This window comes from Monomorium pharaonis, chromosome 7 (assembly GCF_013373865.1).
Source record: "Monomorium pharaonis isolate MP-MQ-018 chromosome 7, ASM1337386v2, whole genome shotgun sequence".
NCBI classification, from domain to species: domain Eukaryota; kingdom Metazoa; phylum Arthropoda; class Insecta; order Hymenoptera; family Formicidae; genus Monomorium; species Monomorium pharaonis.
Window position 1 is genome coordinate 13,779,108 of NC_050473.1, and position 19,021 is coordinate 13,798,128.

General features: G+C 39.9%; 1 long non-coding RNA gene across 1 annotated transcript in view; it reads left to right on the top strand.

The window, feature by feature from the left end:
* Positions 1 to 19,021, top strand: part of LOC118646518 — a 43,059-nt gene that overhangs the window by 758 nt on the left and 23,280 nt on the right. The window contains exon 2 of the long non-coding RNA XR_004964071.1: positions 394 to 557. This is a non-coding gene — a long non-coding RNA (uncharacterized LOC118646518). The remainder of the gene's footprint in view (positions 1 to 393; positions 558 to 19,021) is intronic.

Genomic DNA, 19,021 nt, shown 5'->3' on the forward strand with positions numbered 1-19,021 from the left:
TCTATTTCGCTGATAAGTACGTTATATATTAAATCTTCCCTTTCCCCTTGCCCCCTCGTTCCCCGAGTGCGATAGAATATACGATCGAGGTAAGGAATAAATGTAGGCGCGCGGTCGAAGAGAGCAAGACAGAAATATGTACGTGCATTAATTTTTTTTGCTCTCTTCTCGCAAACGCAAACTCATGAACGTGGATACTCGCGCCATCTCTGTCTCGCTCGGGGAATCTGATTGCGCTGCGAATGCACGATGATACGAGTCAAAAACGCGCGTCTGCGTCCGCGTCCGGGCTCTCCCTTTTTCCCTTTCGCATTTCACATTCCCTCCGTCCCCCTTTCCACCCTTCTCGTTTACTGCTCCCAGTACGCTTATTATTCCCCGTTTCTTTCGTAGCGAAGACGAACGCGACGTATTTGTCGGCGGATATGGCGGGTCTTTCATCGTCTTCCTCTCCTCTCGCCTCCTCTCAACGTGCTGTCGTCGCCGTCGTCTACGGAGTGATACACCCTCTCGTCGGAAGTGGAAACCTCGTCGTCAGAAGGAAGCCGACGCTCAGGGTGAGTCGATCCTTTTTTTCTCTTTGCCTCCTAGCATTCTCGACTACATTTACGTATAACTCCGTATCAGTCATGCTCGTTGAAGACTCCTCGCGGAGTCTTCATTGTGAACGCGCGCCGCATTAAGCAGCTCGTCACCCTGCGCCCATCGAGTGTTACGCATCGTCTTGAAAGCGCGTGTAATTCGTACCCGATTGTCTCCGACGATCCTTTCTTCGTCCGGCAAAACGAGACGACGAAAGACGAAGCTTCGCGTCGCGATTTATAAAGACATTAATCCGGGATAACAGAAACTTTAATTATTGTATCTTGTCACTGTGTTCGTTTTTATATAATAGACACCACAAACGCGCGCTTCACACGCGCTGTTTAACGCTTTTTTTTTAATTTATGAAAATAAGTTACAATGATAATAGTATTGATAACTATTTTATTTGCTATAACTCCCCGATGACGGCCTTTCACGAAGTTAACGGCAACAGAGAATTAATTAGCGTTGCGAAAAAGCGGTGACAACATTTCGATAGATTTAATTATCGATTTTATGCCTTATTTTTAATTAATAAACCAAAATATCAGAAAATTCTCTAAAATGATTAAAAAAGTTATTTTTTAACAATCAAAGCTCACAAGCAATTCGTTTAATCTAAAGTATTCAAACGCACATGAATAATTTGTAATGATAACAAATATCTGGTATATATGAACATTTTATTAATTGCGTACAAACTTTGTATAATTTTGTAGATTATCGTATCAAGCAATTTTTAGAAGTCTCTGACGTTTACATGAAATGATTAGTTTTTTTACGAGTGTTTCACCAACCGGCGCAGTTTACGTTCTTAATTAATTGACTTTAATACATTTTTTCTGACTGCGTCACAAAGTTATATATGTCTCTGCAGGCAAGTAATTTCATCTAACGTTATGCTGTAAAGGGAGAAATTTAAATATCAGCGGGCTTCTTCGGTTACACACGCTGGCTTTCAGTTACGTTTCGCAAAAAGAGCATGTAATGACGCTCCTGAGGAGCGCGCGTTCGAACGATGTTTAGCGGCGCGATTTTTACAGCGATTAAATTACAAACAGAGCATGGAAAAAGCTAGCTTTCGGTGGAAAGCTACTCGGTGATATCCGCCTGGGTATCGGGCGAAGAGGTGTCGTCGTGCGAGAGTTCGTGTGTCGAGCAGCCGACTGGCCGACAAACGAAAGATGCTTTTTGTAGGTGTGCTACCGTTAAAGTATGCGTTGGGGAGTAGGAAACCACCACCGCTGTCCGACCGCGAACGTTTCGGCCCCTTTTAGCCTGACTTCGAGGAGAATTTACAGTCGCGAAAGAGGCGGAAAGTCGAGATCAGAGAGAGAGAGAGAGAGAGAGAGAGAGAGAGAGGAGAGAGAGAGAGTCGCGTGACCCAAAACTCCGGGATGGCAACGCGGGCGAAGAGACGAGCAGTGGTCGTTGGAGGGTGGCCGTGATACGGGGGGTTTTGTCCCCGAAGGCAAGAAGCGACGTATACGAAAAGTGGGATGGGAAATAGCTGAAACCCTCTCTTCCTTACCCCGGTCCTTTGGAGAATTTAATCTTTTTACGTTTGTCGCGCGTGTGTTCAAACATTCGTGCAAAGATCCGCTCGTTCGTTTGTCGGATAACGTCATAAATATCCATCGCCACTCAGAAGAATTTTTGCGACAAAAACTGTTGTTCCTTTCTAGTTTTTGCAGCGTTTTTAACTGCTCATTAACATTGTACGAACAGCTGAATTATATTTTTTATTGGAGTTTGCGAAAATGACTCGAAAAGAAGTAGTATAACTTTTGCAACAGCATGGCAAGATCCAACAATTCACGATTTGGATCGTTTATATTGATATTTTAAATCTTTAAATACATATAGAGAAATATCAATTTTACTCTAAAAAAACGATTATTTAATTAATTTTTTTTTTAGTAAATAACAGTTATTTTTCTACAACTATAATTTAATTATAGGTTTTTGATATAACTTCTAACAATCCCTCTTTTGTAGTTTGAAAAAAAAAAAAGATGATTTATAAGATAATGTACATACAATCACTACAAGTATTCTCCTAGTTTGTTCTAGTGGTATATCGCATCCTCGTTCCGTTCTCTTTTCATCCTTATCTTACCTCTTACTGTGGTACTTCCCTCTCGTGCACGGTCACACTGTTTGTATCTCGTTACCTAGCTATTTGGTTATGATTTGATAGCGCCTTGCCTAGAACGTTGCAAATACTCGGAGATTGTTAGAGAGAATCGAAAAATTCTCAAGAGAAGTTAAACGATCGGAGACAATGGTAAGGGAAATTTATTTGTTTTACAAAGCCCCGATTTTTTTTCATATGCATTACAATTTCAAATATTTTTCCAAGTTTTCTCAAAGCAGACAATTCAAATATTAAAAATATCTTACGGCGAATGACGCACCTCGCTTCACGACGTTGATAGCTTAATACAATTATTTTGGCTGCGCAATTATTATCTATTTTTGTCTAGAATAATAGAATTAAGAAAACAGCAATAAAATTAAAAAAAAGAAATTTGCACAAATAAGATATTAGATTGCGAGCAATTCGATATCTTTATATATTTGTTCCATGAAATTTTAATTTATATTTCGCGGATTTAAATTGTGACCTACATTCTTTCGTCGAAGAAATTCCTGCTACTCTTCTCGAGTTCGCGCATAACAAGAGACTATTAGCAAGAACGGGAGATTGAAACGATTGGATCAACGGTGAACGAAAAATCACGGGATATGTAAAAGTGACATTGAACAACAGTGATAACGTGCAAACGATTTCGATCGAGTTTTTTTGTTTATCGTGAACTTAAGGACCAGATAGCGGCGAAATGAGGGGCCGGAGAACAGCCCTGATACTCGTCCGTGGAGTGCTTTCGTCGTGTCTGGCTCCAGAAGTTCCGCCGTCCGGCGGTCCGGTGTATACGTGCCCCAGGTGGTTGTCTCAAATAACGCCATCTAAAGCGAGTAACTCGATACCGGGGATCCTGCGGGTGTTTGAACATAGATTGTATTACGCGTGCCCACGCGTTTTTAGATTATCTCACGTCTTCGCGTATCGCGAGTAACGAAGCTAGTTCCCGATTTCCTAGTAAAATACCTAAATGTGTATGAAGGATACGGAAACACAAGAGGGTGAAGCGAGTCGATAATTTTCACGATCCATTTGAGAGCATGACTTAAAATAGATTTATTTTTATTCTTACGTCAAACTATGCAATTATCTTGGCACGAACGATCCAATATTAGATCAATTCACTTCCCTGATTTTATCGTATTTAAGTAAGAAATTTCGAATTAACAGCTTTTAGAAGGTCAATTATAGAAAGAAATGGTGACAATCGAGGTTACGTCCGTTTCGCGTATTCGAACTGGAATATACTTGCGTTTCGACAATGTGAAAGGGTGAAACTGCAGATTCGCGAAACACAGGCGATGAACGAAACAACAGTTGGAGAGAACGAGGGACGTCTTTGATTTTCTAATGGAATTTCAAAGCTCCTCCGTCGGGAATTTTCATTGATTCCCGTTGAACCGTTACCGGTTTTCCAGCGAGCGAAGGGATGGGTGCGAAGACGCCCTCCTAGGTAAAGGAATGGTGGGGATGCAAGGGAAAATAGAGGTTCCGGCGCACACGATCGTTCTTCATCGTCGTCGTCGTCGTCGTCGTCGTCGTCGTCGTCGTCGTCCTCGCCGTTCGTCGAGCGGAGAGCTTTGTAATTTTAATTATTTCATTAGTGGAAATCCTTCGGATATACAAAGAAAGGAGGGGACCGGAGGTAGAGGTTTCTCGCAGGCGTTTCTCTCACGCCCAAAGGAATCCGTTCGCCGTTGTCGTCGCTTCTATTTTTCTTCCATCGTTCTTCTTTTCTGTTCGTTTCCCTCTTTCTCTCTCGCACCTCCGCAGCACTCGCTCCCTTTCACCTCTGGATTTGTCGACATTTCCACGGCTTTACACCCCCATTCAACGGACAACGTCCGCACTTCTCTTTATCTATGATCAATTTTCGAATGTGTTGTGAGCAACAAAGTTATTTTCTAACAGAAAATCGACTCCGCTGTTTGCAAAGGACGGCTTTACGTGTCCATGATCAATTTATTCGAGTCTATGGCGACAAATTTTTTGACAAAGACATCATTCAAGTAGACTATTCTTTTAATTGCGAGGTACCAATTTAACCTGTAAGCCTCAAATTAAAATTTTATTGAAACGAAATCCATTTTAAATTGCTTGAAGATTATGAACTTGTTACGCATTTTTTGTGGAAAACTCGATACGTTGGGAACTCCTTATTTTTAATCAGCGATTGCTTGGAAGCTACTATCTTAATATTTTTTTTGTGGAGAAGAGCTGGATCTCAATTTTTTTTTCAGTATATTTTTATCAAAATTAAAAGATGGCAAAGTGTGCAACATTTTTTTTGCGTATCTCTCGTATTTCAACACACACACACACACACACACACACACACACACACACACACACACACACACACACACACACACACACACACACACACACACACACACACACACACACACACACACACACACACACACACACACACACACACACACACACACGTACTACATGATCGAATCGATCATCTCCGCAAAATCTACTTCGTCCTCGTGAATTTGCGGCGAATGACGCGAGTCGCGATGACGGTTATCGCGGCAATGTGATCGCCGCAGATGCGCCGCTGTCGTGACATTAGCCCGTAATAAAGCATGACGCAGATAATCGAATACAGGACACGTAACAAGGGTCGAGCATCTCCCGGCGCGGAGTATGCAAGCGCCAGTGGTAATTTAGGTACCATTGCCTTGGTCAATAGCCAATTCCTATTTTGGCTCGTCTCCAAGGAAAGAAAATGAGAAGGGGAAGGCGAAGGGACAAGCGAACCATCGTTTCGTATCGTTTTCGCGAAAGGGCACGTCGTTACAGAGACTCGTCGAGATTCGCTATTTCATTGTCAATCTTGCTGATCCTCTCCTCGATGTCCGTAGAGAACGCGTTCCGCATTTTCCACGTCACGCTCTCGCGTTATTAATTTGTCGCGGATTTTTGAGAGATCTTTCCAAAGAGTCTCTACTCCACTCGGGATCTCCGTTTCTTCCCGCCGGTTATGCGGAGTACCATCCGACTCGCTCATCCTTTTACAGTTCTCATTCGCAATGGTAAAGGTTCTGAAATGTCCCAGGGAAATCGCGTTCGAGAGCTCTCCTTAATCCGGCCGCGAGGGCACGCCGCGGAGTGCACCGTAAAATTTGTAATCGGTGCGAGCATTGTCGCCTTAAGTACTGTTCGTAGGAGGAAATGCCGCTTTTCTCTCTCTCTCTCTCTCTCTTCTCTCTTCTGCTTTCTCTGTCGTTCTCGTTTATCTCCCTTCTGAGCAGTCTCGCTCCGGGGCTTCTATTCTCTCGTTCGTCTCCTTCGCGGGTCTTTCCGACCCGATGACGTAAACCTTTATCGACCCACTTTCAATCTTAGTTGGAAATATATTTGCGGGAACCCGTGGTGTAGTTACGGCGGCTATATTTTCCCTTCCTGTCTCCTCTCTCGCGATCCGCGCACCCGAGATGCGCGTCGTTGATTTAGCGTCACAACGCGGCGGCGTGGCTCACTGGCGTTGAAAAATGACCGAAGAAACGAACGAAAGCGAAATGTGCGCATGGACGCGTTTCGTTTCCATGTATCGTGGAAGGATACACCCGGGGTCCTTATTGATATGCACGTGCGCGAGAGGGATCTTCCAACGCGAACAAGATGTGCGAAAATATGAGAATACGGCAAAACGCGTTTATTACTCGATTCGATTATGTTGCTTCGCGTATCTGATATCTGCAAAACATCGTATATAAATACGCTAGTTCGAGAGTTCGAGAGCTTTTATATATCCTTGCACAAAAGCAGTTGTTAATTTAACTAAATTTTTCAATTCGATTAAATTCCTTCAGTTCAAGTACTCATGCATTTAACTTAAATACGTGAAATACTTGAATTTGAATTCAAGAATTTTTATATTTATCTGAAATACATAAATATTTGAACTAGAGAAATTTAATCAAGTTGAAAAATTTGATCAAATTAACTTTTTTTTTCTTAGTATGGGTAATCGCGTCGAACATTATATATTCGGGATAGGGGAAACTTTGCTGAATTATTAAAATACTGCGCATCGGGCCATAGATAATTGATGCGTAAATTTTGGAATGAAGCAATTAAACAGTAATAACGACGGCACACAAGAGAGGCGGATAGAAAATAAACAGAGTTAAAAATACATTGATAATAAAATGTAATCCTCCATCTGTGTGTCCTGTGATTTTATGCTACAGCGCGGTCATTTGATGAATCGAGAATTGATGATCGATTTATCATTGATCGACTAAATTAAAAAACAAATAGAAATCTGTGTCGCGTTTTTTTAAATAAATGGAGCGTGTTTTAATAGACTCATCCGAGCTACTATTTTTCATTCTCTGTCACGTTCTCGAGACTTCTTTTTCGTAGTCTCGTCTCTCGGTGCGATTCGCGTATTATTATAATACATAAACGTCGCGCACGCGAGCGAGGTGCAAGAGTAAGTACAATTCGTACGAAGGACAGGAAAAGATTAGGCGCGTGAAGGTTTACTTCCACCTGGCTGACAGACGCTTACTCGCATTTAATTACGTCTATGGATCTGTTTACGAGTCTGGGGAAGGGAGAGACAAGAGGGCTTCGTGGAAGGGGTGTTCGAGGTATTCCCTGGAGGGCTCGTCGAGCCCGCACCATAACGCTCGACGCCGATGTGCCCTGCCAGTGAGTCAGCAACCGACTGTCTGTAGCTCATTAAGCCGCGCGCACGCTATCATAAATACTATATATATATATATATATACATATATATATATATATATATATATATATATATATATATATGTGTACGCACTGCGTTTATACGTACGGAAATAAAAACGGTCTACTGGGGGTGATACATTGAAGTGTGCAGTCGAGGGACGTACCCCGTACGCGCGAGAACTTTGACTCACCGCACTGTCCGTGCCGTATTCGAAACAGCTCTATAAATACCGTTTGACGTTAAAACCAGAAATTCTAAATGGGATATATCTTTCGGGATGTTTCGTGACGTTACCGATAAGCTTCCCTTAATCCTCTACAATTTGATCTGGCCCGCATGACTCATGAAATCACGCGAAACGTTGAAATCTATTTTCTTTCTTTCTTTCTTTTCTTTTTTTTTTTTTTTTTTTAGAACGTGAAAGCGCAAAGAGCCGTTTCTCTATATAACGTATGATAATTTATTTGACAGTATATGGTATTTATTTTGAATCATAATTCGGTTAAATTTTTACTCTTCTCTAACGAGATTGCTCTTTTTGTGTGACGTATACATTAGATTAATTTCAAGTATCTCGACCCATCTGTTATAGCTGAGGCAGTCCTAAAAAATATGTGCCGCGGACGTGTTACGAGTACCCACGGGATATTTTCATAGAAGCACTTAGCGGAGACGGGATAACATGTAGATTTCCGTAAATTAGTAATATCACGATAGAGAATTACGATACGCGGGCGCATAGAGGAATTCATTGCATGACTACATTATTATTAATAAATAATTCTCATAATTATGCCGTGCCCGCGCGAGTGATTGAAACGTTCATTTGGACGGTCGTATTAATTCAAGTTACATCGACTTTAACAGGCTCGGTCAGTGTAACTGGAGCAGCCAGCGTAATGAACGAGTTTCTCGCGCGCACATCCATTTCGCGATTGCTCGACTTAAGGCACAAAATGGCGAGGCAGGTATTTACATAATCGACCTTCCCGATTCAGCCCACCGTTCAGCCTGATTATCTGGACTATGGGAAACACAAAATGCAACCGCTCTTTATACACTTTACATACTAACGTGCGCGCGGCAACGAGCCGAGCGGGTGCGTGTCTGCGAGCCGAAAGGCTACGCTATTTAGCGCACGCAACTCGAAAGCAAATTACTTGGCCATGAACCGCGCATTATGTCGCACTTCAATGATCCGCATCAAATTTTCTGTGATCACGTAGCCGCGATACCCTCTATTATAAGATCCCTTTTTTTTTCCGGCGCCCGTAAAAAACTAGTCTACTTGCTATAACTAGAACGTAATTGCCCGCGAATATATCGTGCATTTTTTTCCCCAACCGCACTCTCTGTTATCTCGTGTAATTGATTCTATCGAACAATCATCGACAGGATCGCTCAAAATAGAGAGAATTCATGGCTCTTCTTGAATATCTCGTGTTTTGTTAGAAAAATAATAACAGCTCTCTTACACAACGCGATTCTGGAAATACAAGTACTAGTTATCGTGAATTTTTTTCTTCGACAAAGACATATCTTTAGCGAGAAGTAATGTATTTATGATTTTTTACGGTCCATTGTGTAAGTACGTATTCATTTTAATTACACCTTTCCGTTGCATTTTGCGGGGATAAGCTGGCGCGCGATGTCGTTTTGTGCTTTAAAGAATTCTTTTAATGCGCACACTGACGTGGAAACTGGGTTCGATAGCTTAATCAACCGATCAGACCCTAGAGAGGTTTTTTTCTCGCTCTCTTCGTAGCCGATATAAAAATCAGGGGAAATACTTTTCTCGTCGTTGTCGATTAAAATTTATTTGAAAAGAAAAAAACCTTTAAAAAAGAAAGCCGAATACTATTTCGTAATTACTCTTTTAAATTATTAGGTAAACGTAACTTGAGTGAATATATCGAGATACTATTCGTAAGTTTGAAAAAATCGTTAGAAGGAGATAACCCGAAGACGATGGTACGACGCTAAGAAAAATTCAGCGAGGAAAATTCAGTAAAGTCTTTCTCAATGTAATATAAATGGGGATTTAATATTTATTGCCGTTTTATATTACTTACGATATACTACCATGTTACTGCGCATCAACATGTATAAAATATATGCACATATAATTTATTTAAAGAATAGCTAATTAGACTGATGGGTATATAAATTTATTATGAGATCACCTTGAGATTAGAGTTTCTTGACGTTGATTAAATTTCGCGAAGGGACGCTGGCTCTATAGGAATCTTGCATCGCCGTCACCCTGAGCGCGTACTATACACCGGATATTAAAGGTCAGCGTACATTGCTACAATGACCTTTTACGCCCGCGCATCTGTCTGCCTGCCGGCGGGCATTTGTGGACGTTGGTAACCATTAATGGGATGAAAGCTTACCTGTGCTTAGCTTAGTTGGACAGGATGAAAGTTCCTGTTTGATCAGTAACAACCAACCAGCTGTTTAACATCGATAAAGGCCACATATAAGACACGAACAGTTTGAAATGCACGAGGGAATTGTATCAACAACTTTGTAATGCTCTATTCTGTATTACTCTTTCCTCATTCCCTCTTCATTGTAGCCACATAGTTGGACGCTTGTTCGCGCAATAATTCTGAATTGAAATTTTCTTTTAGGTGCTTTTTATATTCGTCATAATTATCTTGATATTATTTATAATTGCTCTCATATCGCATTTATATCGTATTTATTCTTTTAAAAAAATTGTATTTTTATATAATTAAAAAATTGCTTTTCTCTGTTCAAAAATTTTCTTATGTTTTACTATTCTAAATGTAATATTATATACTAATAATAAATATAGATATAAGTTGAAAAGTATAACATGTTTTGACGCGCATCGCAAATGGAGGAACGAGGTCAAAGCAATAAAGAAATTTCTTGCCATATTTGAATTTATATGTACAATATTGTTGACGGGTTATTAAATATAAAAGGCTACCGAATAAACTTTTGCATCCAAAGTGCAGGAATAGCAATGCAAATATGGAAAAATAACGATCAATAACATGAATATGCTGCATCCTTTTTACATCGTTGACTTTCTTTTATTTATTCGTGACATTCTAATTTCGAACAATCTACTTCGTAAAAAATAAATGTCATTTTTTTCTTGCTGCTTTTTTGAATTATCCATTAAATTTCTATGCGCGACCTCAAGCACTTTCCAATAACTACATCAGATATTTTGTGTGTGTGTGTGTGTGTGTGTGTGTGTGTAACATTATCATTGCAAAGTGCAGATAGTATTCCTACCACTATAAATTTTAAAGTTTAGAGCTTGTTAATTATTATGACATTTATATATATTACAGCCATGCTAAATGAGAACAGGTGACATATACAGTTCGTCTAATTTTGCAAACATAAGCCGCTTTATTATTAACGTGCAATTATCGTTGCAATAAATTTATTTCCATTTACACGACAATCTTTAATTTTAAGAAGCATAATTTTTTTTGCATGAGAGAGACAAAGACAGAGCTTAAATAGCTTTATCATTGATTACGCAAGTTTTTCGCCCCTTTTATTACACTCTTCAAAATTACTCGCGCAGCTGCTTTGACCTCATGAATATCGAGACATTGGCTGACCTCGTGTATGCGAGCTTTCCCATTGAGTCATAGGAACGTGCATATATATGTTAAGTTGTATCCACACACTATATACATGTGTCAATGATTGTCTCCCCTCGTCGACTCATTATCTTCGTCAAATCGAGATAGGAGCGATGCGTCATACGTTGAATTTCCATGTAACACTTGCACACTTAGAGACAATTAATTGAGTTGATGTTGGCATATTAGCTGGTTGCTGGACGAAATAACAATATATCTATAAATTGCAGTAAAATTTTGAACACAAAATTAAAAAAAAACAACAGTATTTTTGTTGTACATTTAAATTTATTTTAAAAATTGTTACATTAATTTTTAAATATATATGTGTGCGTGTGTTGTAAATACATGCTAAGCTTATAGTAAAAATGATTTTATTTAATACAAAATTTTAAACATTATTTTGAAATCTAACAAGGAAAATTTTTAACAAAAATTACAAGGGCGAACGAATTTACGTATACTTAATGAATTTAAAATTAAATAAAGATGAAAATTTCTTGGAGATTATCTTGATGAAAATTATATTCTCTTATTAATTAACTAAATATTTTGAATACTTTTATTATTTAATTGTTATAAATATTCAAATATCTCCCGAACGTAACGTAACGTAACGTTCTAAAATAAATTTTGTTATCTCAAAATATTCCGTATATTTTGATTTCTGAGAGTTTCTCTCTCTCTCTTTCATCCTTAAGTTTTGGGTGTATGTGCATACTACTATTTGCATTTATAATTATATCGCTAAATCTCAGCAGATTTTCTGGACGCATTTTTTGCATAGAAATCCAAGCATATACTTTCGAAACCAGCGGAATGTAATAATTATGCAGTATTTATACCAAGTCTTTCGCGTTCATTAAGTTCGCTGAATTTTTTCCGTTCCTTTGGGAATGCGTTAAAAATATCGTTTTGAATGAATTACTAGGCATTAGTTGCGTCGCAGAGTTTACTACAAAATTTCCACAAGGTCCGTATTCGCTTGGTGAAGGCAGGACAAGTTAATATTTTACGCAAACAGTGAGATCGATAGTGTCGCTCAAAATATGATACAAGCGTCGCGATTTCTATGCAATCTCCGTACTTACGTGTGAACTTTTATTTATTCCTCGTTTACATCAAATTCCACACTAACCAGAGACGCAAGGTGAATTTGCGCATTTTCCGAGAAAGATCTCGTTATTTTGGGGAACGGCTGTACCAATTGCATTCGGGGTTGCGTGCAAAACAATCGAAACATCGCTCTTTCACCACCCATGGGGGAACGAACATGATAATAACGACCGAACAGAATCTAACAATTTGTGTGCGAATTTTTCCTGGATACGACGTTTCTTCGCGAGAGTATCGATTTCGTTTTCGTTTGTTGTCGACGTGAGCGAACGTACGCGGCTCGACTTATATCGAGTTACGAGACAGACAATGTATTTTGGTTCAACCTTTTTTGCTCTCAAGCGAAGAAGGCGGACGTCCCTGGAATAAAAGTAGTAGGTTAAAGAACGAAATGGGCGAGAAGGGAGGAGAAACGAAAAGTGATCCTTTTGCCCTTCTGAAACCAATTTATCGAGATGACTAATAAGAATATCGTGTCTCGAGTAAGATAAGAATATTGACCGTATTTAGACATTAACAGACGGATACGACTAATTATGGAATACACGGCAATAATAAGAAAAGTAGAGAGAAAAAGTATCAGAGAGGGAGAAAGAGGGAGAGAGGGGGGGGGGTGAGAGAGTGGAATCTGCTTCGAATGGAAATGTGACGTGAGAGGGAGCGAACAGACGCGGGAGATGCTTTACGACGCGACTAAACGACCATAACTCTCGTTTCTCTGGCGGTATCTTTTTATTTTTATCGTTTCTTTTCAACGGCACACACTTCGTAATATGCCCTCTTTGTCATTACTAAATTTTTTCCTTGTCGTCCAGAAAGCTCTCTCTCTCTCTCTCCTTTCTCTCGTGATTGTTCTATAAAAATCTTTTCAAAAGTAATAACATAATTGTTAACATATTTTTGTAAACGAGAAATAATTCAACTCTTTCGCGATATTGTATCCGGCGTTGTTACCATTTATTCTCCGTTCCTCAAAATTCAGGCTCCATGATTGTCAGACGACAGGAGCGAGTAATGTGCTTAAGCGTAAACGACTGCTCGCAATTTTACTAATTCATACATCAGCATTTCTGGTTAATGCAATTTCCTCGGGCGGTAATATTACGAATTGTTTTCGCGGAACTTTCTCTTTGTGCAATCTTCTTCCGGCGCATCTCGAGTCCTTCCTGCTGCCGCCGGAGTGCTAAATTCCATTACCTCTTAAATGCTCGTGCGCGGACCTGTAAATAGTAACGCGGCAGGAAACAACGAGTTTTTGTTGAATAATTCTACGAATAATTACGGATTACATTTCACAAATATTTCTTTAATTAATGTGAACGCCGGCGAAAATATGGAATTAAGTCGTCGCAGTATAAAGATCGATTCCAGCCAATCTTATCAATCCTTGAAATCTTTCGGTAGCGAAGGGAACTCGTTTCGAAGAGTCATATCATCCTATACCATAGAACTGTACAACATCTCCCTTTTGGCCGTCCTTGGTGTACAATTACGAATGAGTCATTCGCGTTTAATTGAACCAGGAAAGAGTGCCCGGTCATAGATATGGTAGTAGAATTCTTCGAAGCTTAAAAGATCTGACTATGCCCGTTTCCTCTGAGAATTATTAAAGGTTACGACAACGAAGATGAATTCTCTTACAATGGTCGGATATCCCGTCGTCGCGAAGATGAATTCGGTCGCAACGTTCGGTCATTCGAAGGATATATTCGCGATATCCGTCGACGGGAAAAAAAAACCACTCGTAAAAACCAAAGGTACCAGGCGACATGAGTGACAATATCGCCCTTCGACGACAGGTCCCTCACGGCATCGCCGAAGGTTCGATAACTGGAAGTCGACACGCATTGTCGTTCGTTCTCGCGTCGTTCGTTGGCGAGGCTGGCGTCGCTCTGGGATTTTTCGTCGTGGAACTACGCCAAGAGCTTCGCCGCGCCGCGCTGTGCCGTGGTGCTTTGCGGCCGACGTCGCCGCGCCGCGTGCTAGAAAACAGCGGATGTCGAAGTACGTAAGATGGAACGGCGTATTTATTTATAGGGCCGTTGAGAGTGTAAGAAGACGTTCGCACCGCCATCGTAACTCGGCCATACGACCACACAGTAATGGCGATTTTATGTTGCGCCGAGATGCCCTCCTATGTCGTATGCGTCGCATGCGATGGTGACCCCCTTTTTTTTTTGCTTCTCTCCTTACTTTTCTCTGTTCCTCCTTACGCCGCTCTTGAACGTCGCCATCGCGTTCCTTTTCTCTCCCTCACCCTGCCTACGCCACTGCGGTTCGTTGTCACTTTCCGTGCAGCGGAAGGGGGAAAACTTAGAGAACCGATGGGGGGAGGGGGGTCAGTCTTTCTCCCGGTCGTTTCGTTGGCATATCCCGCGGGAAGAGGCGCGTCGTTCATCATAGCCTCTTCGATTATCCCATGGGAAGCATGTGCGTCCGTGCGCCGGTTTCCGGTTGACGCAGTTCTTCGTACGCCCCGGGGATGCCGATATCCTTCCGTTCCCTTTCTTTTCGTTCGTCTACTGTGCGTGAGAATTAAGTAAAAGGATTAAAAGAGCCATGCACGTTGATTAATTATCGTGGCCGAATAAATTCAAGGCCGTTTCTTTTCTTTCTTTATCTTTTGCCCTTTTCTTTCTTTTAATAGAATGTGCGACTCGCAGAGCATGTCTTTGGTCTTTCGTCGCTCTCAAGATAAAAGAATGTGTTAATATTGTCGTAAAAGTTTGGCAGTTATTTGGCTGTTTGATCTCTTTCGTGTTTCTTTTTGAACTCTTAACTCGTAATATATTACGGCTTTCTTTGTGATATATTACTGTTCTCTTGACATTTGAAATGACACGTATCGCTCGAGAAATATCATTGGGATTAAATTAAATAAATAATATTCAACGAGATGAAGGAAATGAGAGAAATATAAAGTATGCTTTGGATCGATATAATTAATAGTGGGTTAAAGATTATATGTAAAGTAGATTAACTTCCATGTTGCGTGCTTTCAGCACGAAATGTATAATAACGTATTATTTATTTAGTAAAATCAACATCTTGAAAGAAGGTTCAGCAATAAAGAGATGTTTTAATGGTTATTAAAATGATTATATATATTCGCTCACGTATGTTAGGTAATCATAATAAGCATGATATCTTCAATAATTATAATGACTATTGTGATGTCACAATTGATAGATATCTACATCTATTGAGAGTATGTTCATGTTGAGACTAAGCCATGTGGGTGATATTCCCATGAGAGAGAATTTAAATCATGCTCTCTCTCTTTCTCTCTCCCCCTCTCCTTCTCACCTCTCTCCCTCCACACACACACGCGCGCGTATTATCTTGGGCGCTCAAAATTGAATTAAGCTTCGGATCAGACCGTGCCTTTTGTGCGCCATTATCTCTCTACCCGAATTTATATATTCACATTCACGTATTCGATGTTGTTACTCTCGTGTTGTTTTAAAAGGAGCTACAAGCGGAAGGAAATTCAATATGTAGCTATGTAACATACACATTACGCAACATGCGTAGATGTGCGTGCGCGATAAGGCAATGTGTATATTCTCGTTCCGTTACGGGATTTCGTGGTCCGATAAATTGTCAAGGAGGCTCGACGAGTAGACTGATAGCCTTTTCCTTTCCCATTCTACCATACTTACTGTATGTATACATGGGAATTACTTGCTATATAAAAGCCGTATTCCCATTCGGGGCGCAGAAAATATTTCGAAGTCTCGTCGGGATGAAGGAAAGGGGATAACGTTGGTTTTGTCCGTAATGGCCGTGGACGGAGTGATTTATGCAGCGCGGTTCGGTCGGAGATTCGCTCAGCACGGGGGCGGAAGGTCGACGGAGGGTTGGCGATGGGATGGCTTGATGGCGCAACGGAGCGGGGTAGGGAACGGTTGGGCAGGTTTGCTGGAGAGAAGAATATTCATGCCCGGGGTGATGCGGAATTCAGTTTCAGTCGACGGTAATTAGAATATCGTAGAGTTGGCGAGAAGTGATATGAATAGTTGAGTATTATTTGTTTGCCTTTCCGGGCGCGCTTTAAGTAACGATTCCGTTGTGAAATGTTTCTTCTCTTTTAGCCGGCGTGCCCTTTGAATATTTGAAAGGGCCGGCTCTGAAGAACTCGTAACCGAAACGTGGAGAAGAACGACGACGATAAATAAATATACAAGTACGGGATTTCTCGGATCTTTATATCTTTTTCATATTTAATTGCTGGAGCTCTTTTTGAAACGTATCAATAACTATGATTCTCAGGGGGAAAGAGAGCGAATAGTCTATCAATTATATCGAAAGTCCGAGAGCAAGTTCGCAGAGGTGCTGAGGATCGACTTGAGTTAGTATTAATAACTAGCTACCGCCGGCTTATAATCGCTAATCTCTATGACCCTGTATAAGTATCCCTTTAAGCCCTTGACGACGTCGGGCATTTAACTTTCGCGGAAGTAGCCGAATTAGCATATTAATCGACTTCGGAAACATTCGCGCATGCTCGCGCGCGTGGTAGAGATAAAGTTGAGACGTTATGTCTTTCATCAAATTCTTGCATCTTGATCGGCTTATATAACTCGAATAAATGCTGCGAGGACGATGTGACAGAAGATTGGATATTATTAGCGCAGTCTGACTTTTCCAGGTTCTTCAGCTGTTAATAAAATGTTAATGATGAAACTGTGAAATATGTAGCGACAGATATAAAAATACTATTTCTTTAGATTAATAATTGAATTAAAACTTTTATCTTTTTCCACTGAACAAATGATTAAATACTTTAATTTTAATTTTTACATCTTTTTTACTTGAGTCTATTCAAATATGCGCATATAATAAAATACAGTTATCTCGAAGACGATATTTAATAATTTAACATCTTCCATGCAAGTTTGTTTAAATTCTTTTCTGCCGTTAATTTCTGTCTCGACCATTTTATTACATTCCCAAGCTTATGAGTAAATGTAGACCGTACACACACGGAATGAAGTAAGTGCATTTTTCTTCAGACAATGATGCTTATAGCTGGGAAAAATTCATTACTCTGCAACGCTCATTATTTGGCTCTATTCTATTTGCCACTGTAATAGATAAGCTGTAATGATGACAAACGACGTATTTCTTATTTACACGAAGGGAGCGCACAGTATACGAGCTGGAAAGTGCGGGTGTGGCTATAATTTCTGCCCGATCGGGGCACCATGTTTAACGCTGGTTCGCAGGGAGCGGGTGGCAGATTGTTATTACGGTGTCTTTCTGCTTTTATTTAGCCAGGCTCAGAGAGAGAGAGAGAGAGAGAGAGAGAGAGAGAGAGAGAGAGAGAGAAACGTTAACTGCACAAACGAAGACAGTCGGTGTTTTAGATTATCATCTCTTCGTGCCGTCTTATTATTATTCCCTCGTAAACGTATTCTTTCCATCCCGTGCGCAAATATGTTTGCGTGTGCATCGTTATGAATATTTTCATCTCAATTTCATTTTACATTCTTTTTGTAAGCTTTCAATTTTTTACAACAGTCAACGTTTTGTCATATGCTCCAATGAAATTTGAACTTTTCGCGACTTTATTTATGTGACACACAAATAGGCATGTCAGAAAGGCATATATTGTTTCCAAATTTTGCTTAATGTTTAAATATTTGATACATAAAAATTTGTTTATTAGACATTGTCTGAAGCAGCAATACCGCAATTTCTCGTATACAAAAAGTGCAGTCTTGCGCGACAGAACATCGGGGAATGCCGATCGATCGGAGATAACCGTAAGTCAAGTCTGCATCGAGTTATGGGGCACAGGTCCTCGTAGCAGCAGTCGGCCAACTCGTTATGGGAGCGATTTAACCCCCGTTGACCTTTCCGGCTTGGCTCCGGCGGCCACCGGTACGATATTACGCACGCGTCGCCCTCTTTCCTTGTTCATTAAAATGTGCCTTGTGTGCACGCACCATATATGAGCTAAAGCCGAGTCACACGGCTGACTCTCGGCGATCATTTCGAATGAATCATCCACAATCGATATGCCGGAAGTTCTTGTGTCACAGAAAATGAGTTACGCGACATAAGTAAGTCTTCGATAATATGTTGCAATTGTTTAAATAAAACTTCTAAAAAAATGTATGGAAAGAACATCTTTACTTTTGTTGAGCTATATATATAATAAATATATTTTAGTTCTGTAAAAATATATATAACAAAATCAACTTTTAATATTTTTCTAACGATTATTAATGTTCCATTGAGATGTTATCCGATCTGTCTTTTATTCCATTAATATATGATATTTTTACATTTCTTATATGTGTGCAGATAATGTAAAAATATGAAGAGATAATAATCGCGATGCCATCAATTTAAAGACATGATGTTTTAACTTGAAACTAAATAACTTTGTTGAAATGAATAATATCCAACAATGAAAAAAGAATTAAAGAGAAAAGAAACATGAGTAGCTTTCTACAAATCAACATTACAAGACAGCTGAGAACTAAACACACACACACACACACACACACACACACACACACACACACACCACACACACACACACACACACACACACACACACACACACACACACACACACACACACACACACACACACACACACACACACACACACACACACACACACACACATATACTCATAATATTTTTAATCGTATTATTAATATTGTCAGAACATCATTGCATTGTGAAATCTTTATTACTTTTTTTTTCTAAGTTTTAATATTATCAAGTTTCTCTATATTTTCTCGATCTGTTCCGTTTATCTGACTCATTTATGTTCTTACTCGTTTTTACAATTACTTGTTTTCT